Source organism: Gossypium arboreum, chromosome 7 (genome assembly GCF_025698485.1).
Source record: "Gossypium arboreum isolate Shixiya-1 chromosome 7, ASM2569848v2, whole genome shotgun sequence".
Lineage (NCBI taxonomy): Eukaryota > Viridiplantae > Streptophyta > Magnoliopsida > Malvales > Malvaceae > Gossypium > Gossypium arboreum.
Genome location: NC_069076.1, coordinates 76,087,045 through 76,114,710, shown reverse-complemented (window position 1 = coordinate 76,114,710; position 27,666 = coordinate 76,087,045). Strand labels below are relative to the sequence as shown.

At 36.6% G+C, this 27,666-nt stretch overlaps 3 non-coding genes across 3 annotated transcripts; 2 read left to right on the top strand and 1 right to left on the bottom strand.

Annotated features, from left to right (window-relative positions):
- The first annotated feature begins 14,021 nt into the window (after positions 1-14,021).
- LOC128295977 (small nucleolar RNA R71) lies at positions 14,022-14,128 on the top strand. Its single transcript, XR_008286524.1, has one exon. It is a non-coding gene; the product is annotated as a small nucleolar RNA R71 (small nucleolar RNA).
- Positions 14,129-18,635: 4,507 nt separating this feature from the next.
- LOC128295782 (small nucleolar RNA R71) lies at positions 18,636-18,742 on the top strand. Its single transcript, XR_008286332.1, has one exon. It is a non-coding gene; the product is annotated as a small nucleolar RNA R71 (small nucleolar RNA).
- A 6,114-nt stretch (positions 18,743-24,856) lies between these two features.
- On the bottom strand, positions 24,857-24,963 carry LOC128296108 (small nucleolar RNA R71). Its single transcript, XR_008286656.1, has one exon. It is a non-coding gene; the product is annotated as a small nucleolar RNA R71 (small nucleolar RNA).
- Positions 24,964-27,666: the final 2,703 nt, after the last annotated feature.

The window sequence follows — 27,666 nt, the reverse complement described above, 5'->3', positions numbered from 1 at the left end:
GGGTCAGAATATGGATGGTTTTGGGCTGCTCAATCCTTGGCCAGTTCAGTTCAATCGGTTTGGTTCAACTGGAGCACTTTTTCCATAATTAATTAATAATAATTTATTTAGCCCAAATTAAATTGGGTATACATTAAAATTAATTATATTATGAATTAATATAGATAATTGGACCGTCTTAGGTGGAAATTAATTCGCCTCGATACTTCAAATTGCTTCTCGGTTTTGTGCTTTTGGCAGTGTCTGCCAAGCCATTTTTTTGCCCTTTTTGCAAATCTGTCGAAAATAACCAAAATTCATCAAAAATTATAAAATTAAATAAATTTTGACATGTCCATATTTTAAGTGCACTTTAATTATTTTATAAAAATTAATTATTTTTCGACAAGAATTCAACCGAATTCGCATGAATTTAAGTTAAAAAGGGTATGAAAAAATGTGTAAATTTTTGTGTTTCCACATAGCAAACTTAATTCATTGCTCATCTCGAGTAATGCACAAATTATAAAAAGATCAGAAACACCTTTGAAAAATTCCTTCAAAAAAACATTTTTCCCAAAATTATGAATTTAATATACTTGTGCTCAAAGACAAGAAATTTGATAGTTATGCTACTTAAGTATACATATCGTTCAAATTAATCTCAACAACTATTATGATAGCAAAAATTAGACTAAACGCTTCCTAATAAAGTCATGTTAAACCTTACCAATGTGATTTTATTCCCTTTATTCAAGATTAAGCTACAATCATTAAGTTTAACTTATGTCTTCATATGTTGTACGTAGCAATTTCTCTCCACTAATGTAGGTAGCATTGGAACTTTTGAATGAATAGGTCTTTAACAAGGTTGTAACGTGGCTGGGCTTAAGGGTAGGTAAAAGATAGATAAATTTAGGCTTTTAAACCTTAGACTCAGCTTGCATTGGACTTTCAAAATAATTACCTTCAATACATCAACTTTATTTACTTTCACATGCTCTTTTGCACATCTTATTTTAAGAACTCATGTTCTTTTTTTTTTTTTATAAATCGAGCATTTTGCTGAATGTACTACAATTTTAGAGAACTCGATACTTCTTTTCTTCTTTTCAACTCCCCCAAACTTATTTTTAAAGAATACTTCGAATAGTACTGAGTCTAGTGTTTGAGTCAATTTTAAGATAGTTAAGAGAGAAATGATGGCTAAATTTGCAAGGGTTCAAATAAAATTAGGCCATATAGTCTCAAAGTTGGGTTTTAAAGGATAAAAATTTCATTATGGTTGGCTTGAAAGGCTCAAACAGTCCAACAAAAGTTGCCTAAATCATTTTCAATGTTCCATGCTTCCTAGGATTTCGCCTCAAGAAACTGCTAAGTCAATTCTAAAGACTTAAACTTTCATGCACGCCTAACTTTTGTAAGGAACAAAAAATTTATGGTACAATTTGCAAGCTTTATTAGAAATACATTCATATCATTATTAAGCTAACATAATAATTTATTGAAATAATAGAACTTTATTTATACTGAAGTTTAACATACTTAACAAAATTTCAAATTATTGAACAAAATATACCCTAATCATAATTAAAAGAAAAATTTTATTCTAAGCGGAAATAATTCAAATTCAATTTTTCGGTCCCCTACTTAAGATGAACAATGTCCTCATTGTGTAAAGTGAATAGATACTATACACCAGGTAGGATTCTAGAAAAGATCAGGCGAGTCAAATTGATTGCTTAAGTACCAAGCTCTCTCTAGATCCAATCCTAGACATGTATATACCTATTGCCACACTTTATACTTTGTGACTTGTTCAAATTTTATTTATGATTTTCCTCTCTTATTCTGCAAAAATAAAAATTCCTAATTAAACCTAATCCTAACATGATCTAAGAACAAAAATAAAATAAGGTCAAGATCCCCCTTTTTTTTATTCTCAGACTCTTCCGAATTTGACTCATCTTTTGCTCCATCATTATTGCCTTTGCATGAATCGCTTGACTCCTTCTTCGATAATGGACTCTATGGTTCAAATATAAAATTTTGAAATTCAGGCACAAAAATAAATGGGTCATTGTAAATTTTCTTAAGAGCACTTCTCATCGAGTCAACCATTATTTTTTAGTATCTCCAGTAACCTTGTTGCTGCCATTGCATATGCTGCATTATGTCCATCAACTTTGACAGCACATCTCAAAGATATGGGCTAGGCGGTTGAGCTCTGAACGTTGAGGTTTCATCATCAGGTTCAACTTCTGGTTCCAGTGGTTCCACCTTATTAGGGACTTCAACCGATTGCATAAGTTCGATCTCTGTGGGATCTTTTTCCTCTTATTTGGGATCCTCACTTTTTTCAATTCGCTACTGTAGAAAAGAATCTTCAGCTATTCGGTAGAGGTCCCAATCTATGATTGTGCCCTGGCTATAGCCTGTGTTCTTTACGTTTGCAAGAATTTTAGCTTTCAAGCACAAAATTATTATCGTAAAGGGAAAGTAGGCTGGGCCAGAACACCTAACGGAATAATTCTGCATCTCTCTCGGGATGATTTTTCCCACATCAATGGTCTTTCCAGTTAAAATTGAGTATAATAAGACCATTCACTCTATTGAAATTGTAGTCCTATGTGAGCTAGGCATAAGGCTGAAATGGATGAAATAGAACTATACCTTCGCGAGTGGTGTCAGATATTCTCTTCGACAAGTGTGGATTTCTTACTTTGACACAATCCACTTAGAACGTGGAACTGTAAGTTCCTCAAGAATTTCTTGCAAATTTTTAGGCTTTATATTGCTCATCAAGGAAGAATAATCATCATTTTTGAATTCAGGCAAGTCAAAGAACTCATTAATAGCATTTGAAGTTATCGGTACCCTTATTCTGCAAACTGGAACTTTTGTCAACTCGCTTGAAGTTAAATTCGCATAGGACTCACAAACTAGTTGCTCATCCACACTAGGTCTCTTCTCACAAAATAACTCCCAATTGAGGGTTTCAACAACTTGACGAATATGTGCCATAACATCTTTGTAGCTGCTCTCTTTCAATGTAAAGCCTTTTTCTGGATGCATCTGTTGATTTTTGAAGATACTCTCGTATCTTGCTTTGGCTTTTTCATAATGGAACTTGTTTTGTGTTTCATTAATTTGGGCGTAGGCACGAGTTCTCTTACGAGGCATGATTAACCCGAACATAAGATGGAAACAACTATTTTCTCAGAAATTTAATTAATATAAAATTTTAATAATTCAATAAATTGAAAAATTAATTATTAGAACAAAATTAAATTTTAAGAGAAAATTCGGTCTTACCAACTTTTTCGTAAAGATTAAAAACTCTTAAAGAAAATAATTATGAAACAAAAGAGGTTAATTTATGGTAGGTTGGAGGGTTTCTGTAACACCCCCTGCTCGTATCTGACGTCGGGATAAGGTTAGAGGTGTCACCAGACTTAACTCAAGCATACGCATGTAAAACTGGGTCATAAAGTTTTGATCAATTTAAAACTTTTCATTTCATACTCAATCTGTCCCTTAATAGGACTTACGAGACCCAAAACATACATTCGAGATGATTTAAGTTTAAACTGAAAACTTAAGAAAAACTTGGAAAAGTTCATGCCTTAGGGTTCCACACGCCCGTGTGACTCGAGACAAGCCCATGCCCTTAGCCCGTGTGCAACACTGACTTTAGGGCACGGCCATGACACACGCCCGTGTGGCCTACCCGTGGACAATACTGACTTAAAATTTAAGTGCAGGGGACACACGACCATAACACACACCCATGGGGGTGAGCCGTGTGTCACACATGGCCTAGACACACGCTCGTGTGTCTTGTCCGTGTGGACAAACTAGGCTATCTTCCAAGCCATTTTGCACAACCTACACAAAATCATTCCAATATACTAATTCCATCCTAAAAGACATTAATTCATTCATAGAAGGAACATCATATACATTTACCAAAATAAATAATAGCCATTATCTAGGCTTAATACAAAATGAAGGGCTTTTATCTTAAGCCAATATACATAAACAATTTCTCAATAATACAACTTCCTAGTCTAGCCCTATACATGCCATAATAAAAAATATAAATCCAACTATACCGAGTATTACGGCTGATAGTGTGATCGATATCTCTGATTTCAATGGATCCTTGAGAAATTTGGCAGTACTAAAAGAAAAGAGAAATGAAAGAAAGTAAGCATAAAGCTTAGTAAGTTGCATATAAATAAATATACAACAGCAGTTTCACCATTTATCATCATGCTCATAGCTCAAATTTAAGCATAACTTGACTTACTCATTACCGTTCACTCAAGTCACATTTTTCTAATTGAGATCATTACACATGTATACCAAAATAGGTACCTGTAACACTCAAAACATTGTCATACTTTCTTTATTAAATCTCTTTCTTAACTCTTAAAGTTGAACCTTTTGGAATACTACCGGATATTCTATAAGCCTCAAATATGGGTTAAGTTGCTGATGCCATGTCCCAGACATGGTCTTACACTGGCTATCTTCATCGAGGCCGATGCCATGTTCCAGACATGGTCTTACACTAGCTCTCGTGTATAAGTGCTGATGCATGTCCCAGACATGTCTTACACTAGCACGAAGCTTAGCCGATGCATGTCCTAGACACATCTTACACTGGCTACCATCATTGAGGCCGATGTATGTCCCAGACATGTCTTACATTGGCACTCATTTCTATGCTGATGCCATGTCCTAGACATGGTCTTACACTAGCTATCGTAATATAGCAGATGCATGTCCTAGACATGTCTTACACTAGCCCTCGTCTCAATGCCGATGCCATGTCCCAGACATGGTCTTACAGTGGCTCTCACATAACCCAATGTTATGGTATGAACATCTGGTTTGTTTCCTGGGGTTCTCACTGGATCTTTCTACTTTCTCAATCATAAATATGCATACACAGTTCAAGATCTAGAAATTCATGCTATATCAAAATCAATAACAATCGAATACAATCATTTAACAATATAGTTGTATTATTTACATACAACTTACCTCAGTTTACAAAAAGTACTTGACTAGACGGCTTAATAGGATTGCTTGGCTTTGTCCCAGTCTAGGCTCGGTTTTGGTAAATCTTGATCTATAATAGAAAAATGTACTCATTTAGTTATTAATTACAATTAGGCATTCATAGTTTCACATCTTTGGTAAAATGACCATTTTGCCCCTAGGCCTTGGTAAAATGACCATTTTACTCATATATTCGAAAATCAATTTTTATTGAATTTCTTCGTATTTCAAGCCTAGCTAAACTCTTTTTACTCTTATAGCAACCCCAAATCCTCACTATTTCATACACTTATTACCTATTTTGCAACTTATGCAAAATGGTTCATTTCGGTGTTTTCAAGCTAACACCTTTTTCAAAAGTTGCTTATAACACAAATAGGACTCATATTCCTCCATAAAAACTCAGCATCTATTATAATTACATCCATGGAAAAATCCTAAACTCTTGACCATTTTGCAAGATATCACCCTCATTTGAAAGCTCATGCTTCAAGGGTCTCAAAAGTGTGGAAATCTTGAAGAAAACTCATTAAAATCACTTACTTGTGAGAGGAATAAGTTGCTGAAAAATTTATGCTTTCAAACCCCCTTTCATGGCTGAAAATTTTGGTGGAAAGAGATGAGAAGAAAAGAAATTGACAACCTTTTTCTATTTTGTTTCTTTTTGGTTAAAATAACTACCAAACTTCTACCTACTTTTAAAATTTGTCTCCTCTATGTCTTATGGCCAGCTATGACATCAATTAAGGGCCTATTTGCCCACTAAAGACCCCTAATTTTGGTTTTTTAATAAAATAACACCTTTAGCTATCAAATTATGACTTTTGCACTTTATGCGATTTAGTCCTTTTTCACAATTGGGCTCACAATCATTAAGATTAACTCGTCAAATTTTTCAAACACTAATCTAATCATGCTATAATCTCATAATTATAATAAAATAATTTTCCCAACTTCAGATTTGTGGTCCCGAGACCACTATCCAACTAGGCTCTAATTCGGGCTGTTACAGTTTCGATTAAGGGACTTGGTGTAGGTGTGTTGTGCTGATGGGCTTGTGGCGATGAGCCTTGGCGTGGGAAGTTATGCGGGATGTAGGCCGCAACACCAAGTAGGCAACAGTTTGGGTGCATGCAAGCTGAGGCTGAAGAGAGCGCGAGGTGCGCGGATCCTTGCGAGCAGGCCAGTCAAGTGGCGTCAAGGAGCAGGCGTACGGAGGAAGCAGGTATGCGTGGGGTGAGCTACTGGCTGACTGGTTGGGTGCTATTGTGGCTAGGGGCTTGCGGCACTTAGGGGGTTTGGTGCTTTGGAATTTTGAGTGATGAATTATGAAGAACGTGGTATTTATAATGAAGGGAATAGGACTTAAAGTAGAATTCTTAGAACAATTAAATTATTCTACGTTCTAATCCTAAATGAAGTTAACAATAATTAATAATTTCTAAAATACATATTAAATTATTAATTCTATTAATTTATTTAAAAATAAAATAAACTAATCCTAATTCTACGCTAAATTGATAAAAAATAATATATAAATTATAATAGATATAATCATATATTAAAGATTATCATCTTATTAAAAAAACTTACCAAATAAAATATGATTAAATTAAAACTAATCCTAACTGATCGCAAGGTTTTGTGATAGGTTTTAAATATTTATAATTACTCGTTCTTGAACTAACTATTATCGTGATGTAGGCAAGTGTACCTATCGAGCAGTAGTATAGTTTTAGCAAGATGGGATTGTCGAACCCAAAGGAACTAAAAGTACTAGTAATGTCTGTCTTTTTATTATCTAGCCTAAGAATAAAAGGGGTTTTATTTGTTTTAATTAACTAATTATCTAAACTAAGAACGCACAGAGAAAAGAATTGGGGAATTGCTTTTGTGAAAATCGATTGACTTGAGACAATACCTAAGGAAAAATCCACCTAGACTTTACTTGTTATTCTAGCTCTGAATCAGATGATTTATTCATTCAACTTGTTTCGTAGAGATCCCTAAGTTATTTTATTATCCCTATTCAAGACTAATAACGTCTAATCCCTAGATTGAATAACTGAGACTTTTCTCTAATTAAAACTCTAGGGTTGCATTAACTCGATCTATGGATCCCCTTATTAGGTTCCACCCTAATCTGGCAAAATCTTGTCACCCTATTTCTAGGCACGCAATCAACTCCACTTAATTATGACAAAAGTACTCTTAGACAGGGTCTATTCCTCCTCTGAATAAGAGCATGTCTTGCATCAGTATCCTGGGATATCAAAACAAGAATTAAGAACACATAATTAAGAACAAGTTAAATATTTATCATACGATTCAAAAAATAATAACAAGATTCGTCTTAGGTTTCATTCCCCTTAGGTATTTAGGGGATTTAGTTCATAACTAAATAAGAAAACATCTCTGAAGAATAAAGAATACAAAACATAAAGAAAACCCAAAACTCCTGAAGGGAAACTGAGGAGAGATCTTCAGTCTTGATGATGAATCCAGCTTCTGAGATGGATTAATCGGCTTCCTTTGGGTAATTCCTTACCCCCTTATCCGTCTCTCTTTTTCTTCTCTTTTAGGGTGTATTTATAGGCTTTGGAATGCCTAAAATCCCTCAAAAGTGGCCTTTTTCGAATTGGACTTAACTTGGGCTCGGCAGGGACACGCCCGTGTGCCACGCCCGTGTGCGATTACTTCAGGTAATGTTTGAGCCTGTTAGAATGGCATGAGCGTGTGCTATGCCTGTGTGAGTCGTGCTCCAATTCTGCCAGATTGACATGGCCGTGTGGTCTGCTCGTGTGAGGAGGCCCAGGCCGTGTTGATTTCGTAATTTGGCTCATTTTCTCCGTTTTTGGCCCGTTTCTCGTTCCTTTCGCTCTCCTATGCTCTCCTAAGTATAAAACATGAAATTAAAGCATTAGGAGCATTGAATTCACCAATTCTAATGAGAAATCATCCATAAAATGCATTACATATGGGGTAAAATTTTGTATAATTTACGGTTTATCAAATACCCCCACACTTAAGCATTTGCTTGTCCTCAAGCAAAATTCTCAACTCATAATCAAAATGATTTCTCCTCAACTTATAATTATTATCGATAATTTCTCAAAATAATCCATAGGTAATCATACATTGAGAATTCAACTAAAAGAACATAAAAGTGTCAAGCATTCCAGGTTGAGTATTTAGTCATGCAAACTTAGGTGCTTCCCTTCGTCTAAGTAGTTACCTTTGGTTTAGAATATCATAGAGTTTCACATCCTCACTAAATGTTCACTCAAATTGCTCGAGGTGTTTAAGGACAATAAATGAAGCACTCAATAGTTAATAATGAAAACTTATTACCATAGGCTTGCATGAAAATCAAATCTACACCACTATAATTTAAGATGATATATCAATCAAAAGGTCTTTAGAAGGTTGTGATGAGGCTTGGTTATGGGTGTGGTCACAAGCTAAAAGAAAGGGTTAGAATCGTGATTGAATTGAAAAATTACCTTTCGTACAATGGAGCTTCTTTCAGAATATGAAATTACAGATATGCATACATAGTTTTTTTTTTAAGAACAAATTACATAACATAGACTAGCTATTAAGAACAAGACATAACTAAACAATTTTTTCAATTCAAATCTCGAAAAAAATAGGGATTAATTTAGGGGATTTCAACAATAATGGGTTAAGGGTTAATATTAAGATTAATATAAGGAATGGCTTGTTAGGCTCAAGGGGGTTTACTTGGGGTTAATCGTGGAGGTAGGCTTTTCATGGCATGAGTGGGTTAATCCTAAGTTTTTTAATCATTTTGATATATCAAATCAAATGGTGTGGTCTCGACATGCATAATCAAGCAAGTTCTAGAATAACAGTTCAATACTGACGCACTCAAAGTGATAATAAAAGTGAGCATGAAAGGATGAATAGATTCTCAAAAGGCTCAAAAATCTCACAAAAATTATGGCTTTTTGATATTTAGACTCGTGAATTCCAATTCAAAGTAATACCTAGACTTGGGGAAACAATCTATAATTTAAAATTCTTAAAAATCAACTTATCATGCTTAATTCTCTACTGTCTTAAAGTTTAAATAATCAATGCATAAATCCCTATGTTTTAATTCAAGATATATCAATCAAAATCATAAATTAATTAAAATTTATCCTAAATATGATATGAGAGTTTATCAAGAGAACAAGATGATTATTCAGGGATTTTTCTGATAATGAAATAAATACCCCTCCACACTTAAGATGTACATTGCCCTCAATGTACAAAGATAGATGTTAGAGTATAAAAATAAGATAGGGAAAGAAGTGAAACTTCCTGTATGATGAATTTCTCGAACTTAGAGTTTTGGAGAGTGATCGGTTCGAGAGTGGAGGAGGATACTCCGGCGGTAGTAGAGGTTCATTAAGCCATAAGTCCTGCACCAAAAGAATATTATATCTGGTGGTAGCTATGGTCGTGGTCAAGCAGGACATGGTAGTCGTGGAGAACCTTTCCCGGTGGAGTTTTAGTTCCTATGTGATGATGAGCTTAAGAGCTCTATATAACTGTAATAAAATCATGAACTTTTTAGGGGATATTAGGAAGAATAAGTACTCGAAAAGAAATAATCGAAATTAATAATTAAAAATAAAATTATAAAATCTAACAATAATAAAAAATAGTTTCAATAAAAATTAAAAACAATAAATAAATATTTCTAAACATCTTCATCACTGGATGGTTCGCGAGGTGGGACTGACGATGAGATGTGGAGGTGCTGACAAATCTGCTGTAGAGTAGCATCAATGTTGTCAAATCGTTGAAAACACTGCTACTCGAATCGGGTGAGGCGCTCAGAGATCTCAGCATATGAAGCTGCAGCATGAACTGGACGAGAGGGTGGTGGTGGCTGAGTCGGTGGGTCCTCGTGCTGTGGGGGGACATCGTCAGGAATGTCCTCGTAGGCGTCCTACTTGGTAGATTGGATGAGATGATACTGGTGAGGGTAGGTTCCTCGGTGCCTCTCGATCATCCTCATGCTAAGCATACTCGAGATGCCTTGTGGAGACATCTGGCCGATGAAGGTGAGGGATGATTCTTAGGCTGCAGTATTGAGGAGCCCGAAGTGTTGTTCCAGCCTAGTCACGTAGGGGCCAATGGAGATGACCCCCTTCTGATGCCGCTCTGTCTGGTGCTGAATCGTAAGGGCGATGAAATAGGCAAGGTCAATGACGTGCCCTTGCGACATACACCATAGGAAATAGACGTCGTGGGTGTTGGATACCAGTGCTCTCTCGCCTCCCTGTAATCGTGTTAGCTAAAATAGCGTGTAAGTACCTCATGGATGGTGGGAAAACTGATGCCTTGGAGCGGCTAGGATTGTACGAGGCCATGCTAGGGGCAAAAGTGTGCCAGCACTTCGAGGGAGAGAAATGTATGTGGCGACTGAGAGCATGTAGTTCATTCTCCTCTCGAAACTCCTCCATATATAGACCTAGAGCAGCATCGAACTCTGGGACGCTTAGCTGGCGGATTAATCCGCCTAGGCGAAACTGGACCATGGCAGGATCATCATACCTTGTCATTACGGTCTGGAGATGGAACGTTGAGCATAGTTTCATCGTGAGCTTGCGGTATGTTGGCTCTATAATCCTGAAGAACAGCTCCCAAGGGTCGGTAGTTAGGAGAGTCCGAATCGCGTTAGCCATCTGGACTTGTTCTACGGTAACCCAGTCGATGCAGCGGCCCGCAATTAAGGTCGGGCCGGAAGTATTTGGAACAGTTCTTCTTGGGGCCCTCAAGGAAACTATAGGAGAGGGTGACAAATTTTCGCGGTTGGGCCCATGGAATAGGACACTCATTTCCTCTTGATATGGTACCTGCGATTAGAATCATCAAGTTATTTTGATGAGTGGTCGAATAAAAGGAATACAATTTCCAATTAAAAAGCAGACTTTCAGCCACAACCAAACATAACTAATATAATAATTTCGTGACTTTGTCATTGCATGTAGTAATGGCATGTGTAAAAGAATGAAGCTTTCCTAGCAACATTAAATGTATAAAACATAATTGAACAATGCAAATTACATGAGAGATATTGGCATGGGAATATCATGAGAATGAGCATGGTAAAATCATGGGTATAAAGTTTCCTAATCACTTTATTTAACATGCAATGTATAATAACTAACTAAAAGTGCAAACTAAATGATAAAGTAATGAACAAAAATAGAAGATAGTTCAAAAGAAATGGAAATTATTGTAATAATAAGCATTATTAATTAGTAGAATAGAAGTGAAGAGAGTAAACAAACGCTAAAGGAGAGAGTTTGGGCATCAAAAACGAAGTTGAAGGCGGCACACGGGCGTGGCAGGGGGCCGTGTGGAGTTGCAGCGGCTAGGGTTAGGGTTTTTGAATGGGGAAGAAAGTGAATAGTGCAGGATATTTATAGGTTTTGAGGCACACGGCCATGGCACAGGCCCGTGTTCCCCAATTTTAGCCCGTGCGATTCGCGAATTTCAAATTTGGGCGCGTCTGACATTTAGCACACTCCCTTGTTCTTCTGGCATGTAGGTTCACATGGCCGTGTCTAGCTTCGTTCGCTTTTCCCATGCCTGTGTGTTTAAGCTCCACACCCGTGTTAATTTAACAGGTTCGACCACGGGTGTTAGACACGGGCGTGTTGCACGCCTGTGCTAGTTTCTCAGTTTCAAACACAAGTCTTCCACACGGGTGTGTCGCACGCTCGTGTTGTTTTGGTAGGCTCGACCACTGTCATGTCAAACGGCCGTGGAGTTTTATCGTAGCCCGTGTTGAGGAAATCTTTTGCCCTGTTTTCACACGACCTTAAGCACGCCTGTGTGCTTGGCTGTGTCTCTGTGGAAACACCTGTATTCAAGATCTCTATTAGTAGGTTAGGAGTTAAATACCAAAATTTAAAGAAATTAATAATGTTAGTGCTCGGGTTCCTCTCGAGAAGCGCTTATTTATAGTCTAAGCTCGACTTACCTCTCCGTTGTATGGTCATGGTGGTTCGAAGAGTTTATACTCCTCATTCCTGCTATCAGTCTCATTAAAATAAGGTTTTAAACGGGTGTTGTTTACCTTAAAAGTGCCGAACCTAGGATGACTCACCTCCACCGTACCGAATGAAAAAATACTGAGTACTGTAAGAGGAATTTCCTCATTCAGTGTGGTAGTGATAATGTGGGGATCTGCGGCATCTAGCAAGAATTTATCACCAACCTTAAGTTGATTTGGAGAGGTATCGGGCTCGTTTTGGCATAGTTTCGATTTATCGTGTGTTGTCGATTTATGTGCTCGCCATTCGTCTAGCTCCTCTATCCGTAGCCTTCGTTCTTCATGAGTGTGTCCTCTATCATTGCTGGAACATGGCTCGTGAACTTCTTTGAAACTCAATTTCTACAAAGTAGGTTGTGTCATATTGTCAGTTTTAGTAGACTGGTGTGGACCATTACCTTCACTGTTCGATGTGATGCCAGAAGTACGAGCTTGAAGGGTGATCGTTTCGTCTCCCACACGAACATCAATAACTATTTTAACAATTGCTAAAAAGGGCCTCCCTAAAATCAAAGGGGTGTTATTATCCTCCTCTATGTCTAGAACAATGAAATCAAAGGGAAATATGAACTTATCTACTTTCACTAGTACATCTTCAATAGTACCCCTAGGAAATCTTATAGTTTTATCTGCCAATTGAATACTCATCCTAGTTTGTTTAGGTTTCCCAATACCTAGTTGCTTAAACATTTTGTAAGGCATGACATTAATACTAGCCCCTAAATCAACTAATGCATGACTTATATTTAAACTACCGATTAAGCAAGGGACTGTAAAACTCCCTAGATCTTTCAATTTGTAGGGTAGCTTATTCTGTAGAATAGGTGAGCAGACTGCATTTAGCTCCACATGCGACTCTTCGTCCAACCTCCGCTTATTTACTAAAAGCTCTTTTAAAAATTTCATTACATTTAGCATCTGCGACAAAGCTTCAATAAACGGTAAGTTAATATGTAATTTTTTCAAAAGTTTGAGGAATTTACCGAATTATTCGTCTGAACAGTCTTTCCTTGTCACGTTAGGGTATGGGACACGAGGTCTATATTCTTCATTTACCGTTTTGTTATGACTTACCTCACTTTTACCTTTGCTCACCACAGTTTCTTTCATCAATTCTGGCTAAGGCGTAATGAATCCTTCCTTATCTTGAGTACTAATTGTGTTGAAGTGTTCCCTTGGATTAGGTTCAGTATTACTTGGTAAGCTACCTTGTGGTCGTTCAGAGATTAGTTTGGATAGCTGGCCTATCTGAGTCTCGAGTCCTTGGATCGATGCTTGTTGATTTTTAAGTGCTGTCTCGGTATTTTGGAAATGGGTTTCTGACACTGATATGAATTTTGAGAGCATCTCCTCAAGGTTTGGTTTCTTCTCTTATTGATATGGTAGTTGTTGAAAACCCTGAGAATTTTGTGGCTTTTGATTCCCTTGACCACCCTAAGAGAAATTTGGGTGGTTCCTCCAATCTGCATTATAAGTATTACTGTATGGGTTATTTTGAGATCTAAATTTGTTGTTACCCATATAGTTGACTTGTTCTTCTTCGGTTGTAGGATTGAAAGATTGATATTCTATATGCACACCTCCTCCACTTGAGTCACACCTTATTACTGGATGTACCTGCATAGAACCAAGTAAACCATCAATTTTTTTATTGAGAAATTCTACCTGATTTGACAGCATAATAACCGAGTCGATGTTATAAACGCCGGTTGTTTTCATTGGCTTTGTCCTCATAACTTGCCACTGATAGTTATTCAGTGACATCTCCTCTATAAACTCATAGGCATCTTCCGTTGTTTTACTGTTGATGGTTCCGCCAGCAGCTGCGTCAACCATTTGCCGAGTCGAGGGATTCAGACTATTGTGGAATGTTTGTACTTGAAGCCAAAGCGATAACCCATGGTGAGGGCACCTTCTCAGTAAGTCCTTGTATCTCTCCCATGCATCGTAAAGTGTTTCAAAATCCATCTACACAAAAGAAGAGATATCATTACGTAATTTAGCCGTTTTTGCCGGCGGAAAGTATTTTAGTAAAAATTTTTCGATCATCTGTTCCCAAGTAGTAATTGACCCTCGTGGTAACGAGTTCAACCACTGTTTAGCTTTTTTCCTCAATGAAAAAGGAAGTAACTGAAGATGAATGGCATCATCAGAAATGCCATTGATTTTAAATGTATCACAAAATTCCAGAAAGTTTACTAAGTGAGCGTTGGGATCTTCATCCTGTAAACCATCAAATTGAACAAACTGCTGTATCATTTGAATTGTGTTAGGTTTTAGTTCAAAAGTATTTGCAGCTATAGCCGGTCTAACTATGCTAGATTCAGTTCCTATTAAAGAAGGCTTAGCATAATCATCATAGTGCGTGGAGCAGGATTTTGATTAGCCGCAATTGCAGGAGGTAGCTGATTGCCTTGGTTTTCAGCCATCTCTTCGGTTGGGGGTTGAGTATTGTCTTCTTGCTCGTTCTCTGTGTATCTTAAGCTACGCTTTATTTCTCTTTGGTTTCTATGAACTGTGTGATCGATTTTTTCGTCAAAAAGTAATGATCCCTGCGGGTTTCTTCTAGTCATAAACTATAAAAACCTGCTAAGAGAAGGAGAAAGTAAATTAATAAATTTAAATTAAATTGCAAGAAAAATAAATGGCTAAAGTAATAAAAATTGAGCGTTCCTAATATCTTAGTTCCCCGGCAACGGCGCCAAAAACTTGATCGCGAGGTTTCGTGATAGGTTTTAAATATTTATAATTACTCGTTCTTGAACTAACTATTATTGCGATGTAGGCAATACTTTGGCAGCAGTATGTGTACCTCCGAAATTGACAATGGTATAGAATCTTTTGTATTTCATCTTCTACTACACATCTCCTGATCATTTGATCTGCACACTTTTTAAACAAATATGGTTCTTCCCAGAAATAGTACTTCACATCGTGAAGAAAAATTTTCCTTTGATGATATGTCTTATCAATCGGTATCAAACCACAAGCTAAATAGTTAGCAATATCAGCAAACCAAGGGGTATTATGATTTACCTTCAGTATGTGTTCGTCCGAAAACGTCTCTCAAATTGGTATAAGACGAGAGTTCCCTTCTTGCGACTCCAATCTGGACAAGTGATCTACTACTTGGTTTTTCACTCCCTTTTGATCTTGAATTTCTAAATCAAACTCTTGAAGTAGAAGTACCCATCGGATCAACCTCGGCTTAGTATCTTTCTTAAAAAGTAAGTACTTAATTGCCGAGTGGTCCGTATAGACAGTCACTTTGGTACCTACAAGATAAGATCAAAACTTGTCAAAAGCAAACACAATAGCAAGTAACTTTTTCTGTTACCGTATAATTCATTTGAGCTCCTGTCAGAGTTCGACTTGCGTAGTAGATGAGATGAAAAACTTTGTTCATTCGTTGGCCCATGACAGCTCCTATCGTGAAGTCACTTGTGTCACACATCAAATCAAGTGGCAAATACCAGTCTAGTGTGACGATTATGGGTATCGTAACTAACCGACTCTTCAAATCTTTGAAAGCCTTTAAGCATTCCTCATCAAACTTGAATGTCGAGTCCTTCTCCAAAAATTTGCATAAGGGTTTAGCAATTTTGGAGAAGTCCTTGATAAATCTTTGATAGAAATCGGCGTGGCCCAAAAAGCTCCTAACACCCTTTACAGATGTTGGAGGTGGGAGTTTCTCAATAACATTTATCTTTGCTTTATCAACCTCTATTCCATGTCTTGTTATCCGATGCCGTAGAACAATCCCTTCTCGTACCATAAAGTGGCACTTTTCCTAGTTAAGTACTAGGTTTGTTTCTTCACATCGCCTTAATACCTTTGCTAGATTAGCTAAGAAATCGTCATAAATATCTCCAAATACTGAAAAATCATCCATAAAAACTTCCAAATACTTCTCAACCGTATCAGTAAAAATAGACATCATACATATTTGAAATGTAGCAGGTGCATTACATAAACCAAATGGCATCATTTAAATGCAAATGTATCGTACGGGCAGGTGAATGTTGTTTTGTGTTGATCTTCTGGTGCTATTGTAATCTGATTATAGCCCGAGTATTCGTCGAGGAAACATTAGTAATCTTGCCCTGCGAGTAAATCCAGCATTTGGTCCAAAAATGACAAAAAAGTGATCTTTTCTAGTCGCCTTGTTTAGGTTCCGGTAGTCGATGCAAATTCTCCATCCCGCACTCGTTATTCTCATTTTGAGTGATCGTAATACCTCCTTTCTTTGGCACGCACTGGACTGAACTTACCTATGAATTGTCTAAGATGGGGTAAATTATACCCGCATCTAACCACTTGATGATTTTTTTTCTTTACTATGTCCTTCATTATAGGGTTCAGTCTTTGTTTTCCATCAATCATCCCTTTTTCACCATCTTCAAGGATAATCTTGTGCATGCATACAGATGGAATAATGCCACGAATATCGGTTATGGTCCATCCAATAGCCTTCTTGAATTGTTTCAACATCAGGATGAGTCTTTCTTCTTGCTTACTAGTTAATTCTGCTGAAACAATCACAGGCAAAGTAGAAGCATTACCTAAATAAACATATTTTAAATGTGAAGGTAATACCTTGAGTTCTAATTTAGGTGGCTCCTCAATTGACACTTTTGGTTGTGATAATCCCTATTCTCTAATTCCAAAGATTCAAAACGGGGTTGCAGATTAAATCCCTTTTTGATTAGCATCTAAAAACGCTAAGTATTCATCCTTCTCTTCATCATTTGGAGGGTCTGATGCCAAAATCTATTCCAACGGATACTCAACATAGTTGAGCTCTTTCTCCACTATTAAATCCTTTAAATCGAACAGTGCAGAAAAATCATCAATTGTGTCAGGAAATCGCATGGACTTAAAAATGTTAAATGTTACCTGATCATCTTGAACACGCATAGTAAGGTCGCCCTTCTGTACATCAATAAGGGTCCTTCCGGTTGCTAAGAACGGTCTTCCTAAGATAATTTTCACTTCTTTGTCTGCTTCAAAGTCTAGGATAACAAAATTAGCAGGGAAGATAAATTTATATACACGTACCAATACATCCTCGATTTTTCCTTCTAGATCTGCTAATTGAAGTGTCACCGTAGTTGGTCTAACTTCACCTATCCCCAACCACCTAGATATTGACATAGGTATCAAGTTAATACTCGCACCTAAGTCACATAATGCGTTACCGCAATTCATTTCTCCAATGTTTTTAAGGTATGGTAAAACATTCAGGATCCTCTAACTTTGGATGTAATTTGTCTTGAAGATATGCACTGCATTCCTTCGTCAGAGATACCGTTTCAAATTCTCAAAGTCTTTGTTTTTTAGACAGGATATCCTTCATGAATTTGACATAGTTTGGCATTTGCTCAAGTGCTTTAACCAACGGGATGTTGATATGAAGTTGCTTGAGTACGTCTAGGAACTTCTTGAATTGAATCTCCTACTTCTGCTTTTGAAGTCTTTGAGGGTAGGATGGTGGTGGTTTCTTTACTGGACCTGGTTGATTCATCTTATGTGGCAATTCTGCATCTAACGGAGTTGTTAGTTGATCAGAATTAGCTAGTTCTGAAATTACGTCGGGTTTTGCAAATTTTGGTTCTTGTGAAACTGGAATTTCAATACTAGTTGAACTTCATCTGAATCTTGAGTGTCAGCTTGCTTCTTTTCAACTTCAATGGTGCTAGGCTCTACTGTCTTTCCACTCCTCAATGTCAACACTTTGCAATGCTCATTCCCTGGATTCCTAGGATTCTCCATATCACTAGGTAAAGCACCTGGTTGTCAGTTCCTGAGTTCAGTTGCAAGCTGGCCCATTTGGTTTTCCAGGTTTTTCAATGTAGTTGCTTGGCTCTGGATTAAGGCATCATTCTTGGCCATGTATGCCTTCAATAGATTTTCTAAGCTATTGGATGGGTCAGCTTGGGTTGGTTTCTGAACTTGTTGGGGAAAACTAGGAGGCTGGGTTGGTCTAGGTTGGGCGTAAGTGTTACTGGTTCTAGCCCCTTGGTTACTCCAGGAAAAATTAGGGTGGTTTCGCCACGATGGGTTATAAAAATTGGATTGCAGTCCTTGCTTTCCTCGATTTTGGTTTTGGTTACATATGTAGTACATGGATTCTGGGCTTGATGGACATTCTTTGAACAAATATCCTTCCCCATAGTAAACATAGGCTATATTTTCAAATTGGGTTGGTGGCTGTGCTGCAAAACTGTTAGACCCATTAGTAGTAAGATTTTTTAACATTTATGATATTGATGATACTTGAGATGCGAGTGAAGTAAGAATGTCTACTTCATGTATCCCAGCAACTCATCTTCTTGACGCTGCTCGATTGGTTGGGCATTGATAATTATTGCTGGCAATCCTCTCAATGATTTCATAAGCCTCATTATAAGACTTAGAAAGGAGAGCACCGTTAACAGAAGCATCCACTACCATCCTTTTGTGAGCATTGAAACCATTATAAAATGTCTCAAGTTGGATGCAATATGGGATTCCATAATGAGGGCACTTTCATAATAACTCTTTGTATCTTTCCCATGCCTCATACAAGGACTCATCATCCATTTGTTGGAAGGCAGTGATCTCATTCCTCAACTTAGCATTCTTGCTAGGAAGGAAATACTTCAAAAGGAATCTTTCTGCTAACTCTTGCCATGTGGAAATTGAGTTTGGTGGCAATGAGTTCAACCAGGCTCGAGCACTGTCCCTCAGTGAATATGGGAACAGCTTCAATCGTAATGCATCTTTAGGTACTCCGACTAACTTGAAAGAATCGCTCACATCCATAAATAGTCTTAAGTGTAGTTGAGAATCTTCGGTAGACATTCCACTAAATTGGCCCACTGTCTGAAGCATCTGAAACATGACTGGCTTTAGCTCGAACTGTTGTGCCTCAATTTCGGGTCTCTTAATAACTGGATTAAGATCATTAAATACTGGCACGGCATACTGTCTTAAAGCTTTATCCCTATCATCAGCAATAAGGATAGGATTTTGAGCAGGGTTTTCTCCATTTCCATGGATCAAATTTTTGAAGTTCATCTCTTCGGTCTTTCTCTAATTTGCTTGTCTTCTTCGCTTTCAGGAAGTTCGTTCTATCTCAAGGTCTACAGGGTGTAGGTCAATAATTCGGTCAATACTCATAAACACCTGAAACAATCACAGAAAAATTAATTGAATTAAAAATTAAACATGAAAAATGATCCAAAATGTAAAACTAACAAATTCACAAATAATGACTTTTTAAAACAGTCCCCGGCAACGGTACCAAAAACTTGGAACGACGGAAATGTGCAAGTGTACACAATCGCAACAAGTAATAAAGTTACAAGTAAATGTCGAGTTATCGTACTCACAGGGACTGTGAAAAGGATTATTTATGAATGCAATTTAAAAAATACTTTGGTGAAGAAAAATATTTTGTTTTAAAAAGGGTGATTAAGAAAAATAAGATTTTAAACTAAATAACTAAAGAAAAAAATCTCAAATGCACGATTTCAAAATATTATTTAATCAAGATGACATAATTATGTTGATTTAATTACAATTCTTTAACTTAAAATTATTAAAATCATGCCTACGTTGTTACGAATAAATTCACGGCAACTCATTAATTTGCTAACTTATGAACATATTTACCTACACAAATCTATTCATCTCTTAACATATCCCTATGTTAATTCAAACGATTAAACATGTTTTAATATGCAAACATGTTATGGCACATATATACTCATTAAATTGAACTAATCTCTTGCATATCCCTATGACAATTTAAACGATTAATAAAATCTAAAGACCATATAAAGGACTACGTGAGGTAACAAGGTATCCTTACCTTGAAATAGTTTAACCACAATAATCTTGCAAGTTATGCAAGGCAAGTGTATCGCCAGATACATTGCTAATTTATCCTTCAACTACCTTAGAAGAATAAACGTGCACTAATTAAGTATTGTGTCCATTAATTACAATTTCAATCCGTTTAAATAATTAATTCATTAGCTACCTCACAATTGCAATGCAAGAATAACTTAGGCATGATTTTACTTAATCAAGCATTTTATCGAGGCCTATAACAACATAAACACAATTTTAATAATTTAAGCAAATGAAATGCAATCAAACCAACACAAATTAAATTCAAACTAAGTTGATTATATTAACCATTTTAACAACATAAATATTCATAGATATGTTCATCATAACAACAACAAAAATTAAAGAGATAGAAGAGATGTGAATGAATTGAGGTGTGTTTTGAATGATCAGCCAAGGGGGATTTTTATAGCTGAATGTGGCAGCTAAAATTTGCTAAAAATAGCAGCCAAAGAGCCACCCCTTGGCCGGCCATCTATGTGGCAAAGTTGATGGCTTCAACTTTGCTAAATATTGCTTGGGGCAAATCCATAAAGCCACCAATTGTGGAGGGGCTTGAATGCAACTTTGACAAATATTCAAGGGCTTCTTTGCAAGAATAATTAATCAGATAATAAGCTGGTCTAGGTCAGCATATGGACGATTTTGGGCTGCCCAATCCTTGGCCGGTTCAATTCAATCGGTTTGGCTCAATTGGACCACTTTTTCCATAATTAATTAATAATAATTTTTTTAGCCCAAATTAAATTGGGTAAAAATTAAAATTAAATATATTATGAATTAATATATATAATTGGACCATATTAGGCTGGAAATTAATTCGCCTCGATACTTCAAATTGCTTCTCGGTTTTGTGCTTCTGGCAATGTCTGCCGAGCCATTTTTCGCCTTTTGTGCAATTCTGTCGAAAATAACCAAAATTCATCAAAAATAATTATAAAATTAAATAAATTTCAACATGTTCATATTTTAAGTGAATTTTAATTATTTTATAAAAATTAATTATTTTTTGACAAGAATTTAACCGAATTCGCATGAATTTAAGTTAGAAAGGGTATGAAAAAGTGTGTAAATTTTTGTGTTTCCAGTTTTAGCTGTCTAGAAGCATAGGATATTACTTTTACTTCTTGCATCAAGACACAGCCTAAACCATTCAATGACGCATCACTGTAAATTACAAATTCCTTACCCGATTCAAGCTAAACTAGAACTGGTGCTTTAGTCAATAAAGCTTTCGATCTATCAAAACTTTGTTGACATGTATCTATCCATTCAAATTTCACATCCTTCTATAACAACCATGTCATTGAGGAAGCTATCATCGAAAACCCTTTTACAAACCTCCAATAATATCCAGCTAGTCCCAGAAAACTTCTAACTTTAGATACATTTTTCGGTGGTTTCCAGTTAACAATTGCGGAAATTTTTTTGGGGTCCACTCTAATGGCTTCAGTAGATACTATATGTCCAAGAAAACCAACTTCCAGAAGCCAAAATTCCTATTTATTGAATTTAGCATACAGTTGCTTCTCACATAGAGTTTGCAAAACAATTCTCAAATGATCAGCATGTTCATTTTCATCTTGAGAGTAAACCAGAATGTCATCAATAAATACCACCAAAAATCTATCCATATATGGTCTAAAAATTCTTTTCATCAGATCCATAAATACCGTAAGTTCATTTTTCAAGCCAAACGGCATCACAAGAAATTCATAGTGCCCGTACCTAGTTCTAAATGCTATTTTCAGCATATCCGAGTCTTTCATTCGCAATTGATAGTAGCTAGAATGGAGATCTATCTTCGAGAATACTGTAGCACCTTTTAACTAGTCAAACAAGTCATCAATACGAGGTAGTGGATACTTATTCTTTATTGTAACTTTGTTGAGCTGCCAATAATTAATACATAATCTCAACGATCCATCTTTCTTCTTAACAAATAAAACCGGTGCACCCCAAGGTGATGAGCAAGGTCAAGTGGAACCTTTGTTAGTTAATTCCTACAACTGTGCTTTCAACTCTTTTAATTCCATAGGGGCCATTCTGTAGGGTGCTATAAATATCGATGTTGTCCTTAGAACAAGATCTATAGAAAATTCCACTTCTCTAACTGGCTATAATCCGAGTAACTCCTTCAGAAACACATTAGAATACTCACAAACAAGTAGCACTGACTTAATCTTTGACTCAGATACTTTAGTGTCCAACACATAGGCAAGATAAACATCATACCCTTTTCCAACCTATTTCTGTGCTGATACGGCTGATATCACATTAGACAACCCATCCACTTTATCATTTTCGATACAAAGCATTTCACCATTCTGACATTTCAATACAATATACTTTTTGTTTGCAATTTACCACAGCATGATACTGAGTTAACCAGTCCATACCCAAAATCACATCAAATTCATCAAAGGGAAACAACATTAAATCAGCCAGGAAACAGTAACCCCGTACCATTAACGGACAATGCTTACAAATTTTATCCACCATCATATACTGGCCTAAAGGATTTGAAACTTTAACCACGAATTCAATAGACTCGACAAGTAAATTTTTATTAAACACTAAATTCGTGTAGACATATGAATGCATTGAACTGAGATCAATTAAAGCAGTTATATCAGTATCAAGAAGAGAAAAAGTACCAATAATAACATCAGGTGCAGAGGCATCCTCACGTGCACGAATAGCATATGTTCTAGCTGGTGCTCTGCTTCAGATTTGACAGCTAAATCTTTTGTCGCATCTGATGAACCGTAATTTATACATATTTTTACCTCATGCCTAACGCATTTATGGATGGTTTCTCCTTTGATTTGTTGAATTTGATGCTCCTAATCCTTTAATTTCATATTTTATACTTAGGAGAGCATAGGAGAGTAAAACGAGTGAGAAACGGGCCAAAAACGGAGAAAATGGACTCACATGGGAAGACAACGTGGCTGAACTTCCTCACACGGGCGTGTCACACGGTCGTGTTAATTTCATAGGATCGAAACATGACTTACATGGGTGGATCACACGCCCATGCCTATTTAACAGCCTTAACCACGACCTTCAGTAATCGCACATGGGCGTGTTCCTGCTGAACCCAAGTAGTCCAATTCGGAAAAGGCCAATTTTGAGGGCTCTTTGGCATACCAAAGCCTATTTAAACACTTGAGAAGGCACTGACGAAGGGGGGTGGAGAGTAGGAAGCAAGGAATTACTCAAGGAAAGCCGATTGATCCATCTCAAGATCCGGATTCATCATCGAGACTAAAGATCTCCCTTCAAGTTCCTTCAGGAGTTTTGGGTTTTCTTATGTTTTGTTATATTTATGCTTTTGAGATGTTTTCTTTCATAAGTATGAACTAAACCCCTAAATACCTAAGGGGAATGAAACCTAAGACAGATCTTGTTATTATTATCTGAATTGTATGATAAATATTTGACTTGTTCTTAATTATGAGTTATTAATTCTTGTTTTAATATTCCAGGATATTGATTCAAGTTAAGCTCTTATTCAGAGGAGAAATAGGCCCTGTCTAAGAGTAAATTTGTCATAATTAAGCAGAGTTGATTGCGCACCTAGAGATAGGGTGACAAGATTTTGCCGGATTAGGGTGAAACCTAATAAGGGAATCCATAGATCGAGTTAATGCAATTCTAGGGTGTTAATTAGAAAGAGATTTCAATTATTCAACCTAGGGTTAGACATTATTAGTTTTGAGAGAGATAATAATATAACTTAGGGATTTCTACGGATCAAGTCAAATGAATAAATCGTCTGATTCAAAGTCGAATAACAAGTGAAGTCTAGGTGGATTTGTCCTTAGGTATTGTCTCAATCAATCGAATTTTCCCAAAAGTATTTTCCTAAGTTTTTCTTTCTGTGCATTCTTAGTTAGTAATTAGTTTAGACAACCAAACCTCTTAAATTTTAGGCTAGATAATAAAAGGAAGTAAATACTAGTACTCGTAGTTCCTTTGGGTTCGACAATTCAGTCTTGCTGGACTATACTACTGTTTGATAGGTACACTTGCCTTAATCGTGATAATAAGTTAGTCTCAAGAACGTTTCATTTATAAATCTTTAAAACCTATTACGAATATCACGCATCAAGTTTTTGGCGCCATTTCCGGGGAACTAGGATATTAAGAAAACTCAATTTTTATTACTTTAGCCACTTTAGTTTTATTACAATTTAAATTTTTATTTTCTTTTCTAATTTTTCTCTTATTTTCTTCTGACAGGTTTTTCTAGTTTATGACCAGAAGAACCCGTCAGGACCAGCACTTTTTAACGGTGAGATCGACTACACAGTTCGTAAAAACCGGAGAGAAATTAGGCGAAGCCTAAGATACACAGAGGAGGAGCAAGAGGACGATACTTCAACCATAACCAAGGTGATGGCTGAAAACCAAGAAAATCCGCTACCTCCTGCGATTGTTGTTAATCAGAATCTTGCTTCGTGCACTATGTATGATTATGATAAACCTTCTTTAACAGGAACTGAATCAAGCATAGTTAGACCGACTGTAGCCGTAAATACTTTTGAACTGAAACCTAACACAATTCAAATGATACAACAGTTTGTTCAGTTTGATGGTTTGCAGGATGAGAATCCCAACGCTCACTTGGTAAACTTTTTGGAACTATGTGATACATTTAAAATTAATGGCATTTCTGATGACGCCGTTCACCTTCAGTTGTTTCCCTTTTCGTTAAGGAATAAGGCTAAACAATGGTTGAACTTGTTACCACGGGGATCACTCACTACTTGGGAACAAATGACCAAAAAGTTTTTATTAAAATATTTCCCGCCGGTTAAAATGGCTAAATTACGTAATGATATCTCTTCCTTTGTGCAGATGGATTTAGAAACACTCTACGATGCATGAGAGAGATACAAGGACCTCTTGAGAAGGTGCCCTCACCATGGGTTACTGCTTTGGCTACAGGTTCAAACGTTTCATAATGGCCTGAATCCTTCAACTCGGCAGATGATTGGTGCAGCCGCTGGAGGAACTATCAATAATAAGACACCTGAGGCGGCTTACGAATTTATTAAGGAGATGTCACTGAATAACTATCAGTGGCAAGTTATGAGAACAAAGCCGACAACAGCAGCCGGTGTTTTCAACCTCGACGCGATTACTATGCTATCTAACCAAGTAGAACTCTTAAATAAAAAGATTGACGATTTGTGTGGTTCTACTCAGGTACATCCAGTGCTGAGGTGCGATTCGAATGGAGAAAGAGCATGCACAGAATATCAGCCCTTCAATCCTAACATCGAGGAGGAACAAGTCCAATATATGGGTAACAATAATTCTAGACCCCAAAATAACCCGTATAGTAACACTTATAACGTAGGTTGGAAGAACTATCCCAATTTCTCGTGGGGCGGTCAAGGAAATCAAAGGCCACAACATCCTCCAGGTTTTCAACAACCACCTTACCAGCAATAAAAGAAGCTGAACCTTGAGAAGATGTTAAAAAAATTCATCTCGGTGTCAGAAACTCCTTTCCAGAATACCGAGACAGTTCTTAAGAATCAACAAGCGTCGATCCAAGGGCTCGAAACTCAGATAGGTCAGCTCACTAAATTGATATATGAAAGACCATTAGGAAGTCTACCTAGTAACACTAAACCCAACCCAAAAGAGCACGTGAAAGCAGTTACACTAAGGAGTGGGAAAGTGTTAGCTGAATCTGAAAAGAAGCCACCACAAAAAGCTAATAGAAAGGAGGTCGAACCCGAAAACAATGACAACCTAATGCCAAAAGAATATAAACCACCAATCCCATACCCGACAAAGTTGAAGAAAGACCGCATGGATACACAATTCGGTAAATTTCTTGAACTTTTTAAACAACTGCATATTAACTTACCTTTTGTTGAAGCTATATCGCAGATGCCTACATATGTAAAATTATTAAATGAGCTCTAACAAACAAAAGGAAATTTGAAGACTTATCCACAGTGGAACTTAATGAGAAGTGCTCAGCCATACTCCAAAATAAATTGCCAACCAAACTGAAAGATCCAGGAAGTTTTACTATTCCCTGCTTAATCGGTAGTTTGAATGTTGATAAAGCACTAGCTGATTTAGGCGCTAGCATTAATTTGATTCCATATAAAATGTTTAAACAACTTGGTCTTGAGGAACCTAAACCCACTAGGATGAGTATTCAATTAGCTGATAGATCTGTTAAATATCCTAGGGGAATTATAGAGGACGTACTTGTAAAAGTAGATAAATTTATATTTCTTGTTGATTTCGTTGTGCTTGACATGGATGAAGATGTTCAGGTGCCTTTAATTTTAAGTCGGCCATTTTTACCCACTGCTAGAGCTATAATTGATGTGGGTGATGGTAAATTGATACTTAGAGTAGGTGACGAAGAGATTATTTTTAAAATTTATGATGTCTTGAGATTTTCTAGAGAACAGGATGACTCATGTTATTTTATCAACTCTATTGATCATGCTACTCAACATTCTTTTTAAGAAATCGTACACAAGGACACGATAGAACTGCATCTTGCCCAAAGAGAGGAGATGGATGATGATTCTGAAAAAGGAACCGAACTAAACTCCAATGAAACCTCCCCAAAACTAGCAGAATATGAGGGAATTAAGGTAAAAGATGAACTTAAGCAAAAACCCTGTACTGACCAACCTCCCAAACTGGAACTTAAACAATTTCCGAATCACTTGAAATATGCATTCCTTGGAAATAATTCCACATTACCGGTAATTATTGCATCCAACTTACCACCCAAAGAGAAAGAGGAATTACTCCAAGTATTAAGAGAGCATAAAAGGGCCATACCTTGGAAATTTTCTGACATTAAAGAGATCAGCCCTTCTTTTTACACCCACAAAATTTTAATGAAAGATGAATATAAACCATGCGTGCAAGCCCAAAGACGACTGAACACCAACATGAAGGAAGTCGTTAAAGCTGAGGTAATTAAACTCCTAGATGCTGGAATTATTTATCCTATTTCTGACAGTTCTTAGGTGAGTCCAGTGCAGGTTGTTCCTAAGAAAGGAGGCATGACTGTTGTAGCCAATGAGAAGAATGAATTAATCCCAACAAAGACAATTGATCGCGTGATTTCATGATAGGTTTTAAATATTTATAATTAATCGTTCTTGAAACTAATTATTATCGCGATATAGGCAAGTGTACCTATCGAACAGTAGTAAAGTTTTAGCAAGACCGGATTGTCGAACCCAAAGGAATTAAAAGTACTAGTAATTACTGTCTTTTTATTATCTAGCCTAGGAATAAATAGGTTTTTTTTTAACTAACTAATTATCTAAACTAAGAACTCACAGAGAATAGAATTAGGGAATTGCTTTTAGGAAAATCGATTAAATTAAAACAATACCTAGGGAAAAATCCACTTAGATTGCACTTGTTATTTTGGCTCCGAATCGGACGATTTATTCATTTAACTTGTTCCGTAGAGATCCCTAAGTTATGCTATTATCCCTAGTCAAGACTAATAACGTCTAATCCCTAGAATGAATAATTGAGACCTTTCTTTAATTAACACCTTAGGGTTGCATTAACTCGATCTATGGATCCCCTTATTAGGTTTCACCCTAATACGGCAAAATCTTGTCACCCTA